General features: G+C 44.8%; 1 non-coding gene across 1 annotated transcript; it reads left to right on the top strand.

Annotated features, from left to right (window-relative positions):
* The first annotated feature begins 262 nt into the window (after window positions 1-262).
* On the top strand, window positions 263-419 carry LOC125410513 (U1 spliceosomal RNA). The gene has a single exon (XR_007235073.3). It is a non-coding gene; the product is annotated as a U1 spliceosomal RNA (small nuclear RNA).
* Window positions 420-1,163: the final 744 nt, after the last annotated feature.

The following is a 1,163-nucleotide window of genomic DNA, read 5'->3' on the forward strand; positions in this document are numbered from 1 at the left end:
GAAGTCTGACTACAATTCATCTATAAAAGTAAATATCCCATCTAACTTCAGGTCTCTCACTAGCAGCTCTGTAAGCCAGAAGAGCCCTTTCAAGGCCTGAAAGCAAGTAACTTCCAACCGGCAACGCTATAGCTAGCAAAGCTGTCCTGCTGTCTTTTAAAATTGACAGAGAAATAAGGATGTTTCAAGGTAAGCACTAGCTAAGGCAGCTCAAGACCACCAATCTAGTACTACAGAAGGTACGAGAAAGAATACTATACACATACAGACCTGACGGGGATACAGCTACCAAGAAGGTGGGCTTCCTGGAGTGATTTATCCATTGCACTTGGGATATACTGACCCTTGTGATTTCCCCAAGTTCAGGAAACTTGACTGCATAATTAGTGGTAGTTGGGGACTGTGTTCCTGTTCCCCCCCCCCCGAAAATAAAAAAATATATTATTCACAAAGGAGTGCAGGAAAGGCTAAATTTCCTGAGGGCAGTTGAGTAAGGAGAGCCATATCGGACGCAGCAAACCAGCAACAAGAGAGAAGTGGAACAGACAAATTAACCAAACAGAAAACCAACTAATAAAGCTGGAATCAGGGGCTGGAGAGATGGCTCAGCAAATGAAGAGCAATTGCTGCTCTTCCAGAGGACCCAGGTTTTGTTTCTAGGCCCACATGGAGGCTCACAATCACTTGTAACTTCAGTTTTCAGGAGATTTGCTGCCCTCTTCTGGCCGCTGTGGGCACTGCATGCACACACTGATCAGACACACATTCAGGCAAAACATAAAATAAATAATGTTAAAAAGGAGAAGTGGACAGGTTTCATCAAATTAAAAACTTCTTGGAAAGATGCCACATGAGGATGCTGAGAAGGGAACCTTTTTCTTTTTCAAAGATAGGGTCTCATTCTGTAGACCGGGCTGTCCTCAAACTCACGAGATCTGCTTGCATCTGCTTCCGGAGTGCTGGGATGGAAGGCGTGCACCGCTATGCCTGGGAAAGGGGAGTTTCTGATTGGGAGAGACAGTGGAAGAGTTTTCATCTGACAAAGGATTGGGGTTGGACTTGAAAACAATGAAAACAATAGCAAAGGAACAAGGACTATTGTGGAGGGCCGCAACCACATTCTCCATTACTTTAAGGGGCAGAGGTAGTTGACCTCTGTGACT

This window comes from Myodes glareolus, chromosome 8 (genome assembly GCF_982192425.1).
Source record: "Myodes glareolus chromosome 8, mMyoGla1.1, whole genome shotgun sequence".
Taxonomy (NCBI): domain Eukaryota; kingdom Metazoa; phylum Chordata; class Mammalia; order Rodentia; family Cricetidae; genus Myodes; species Myodes glareolus.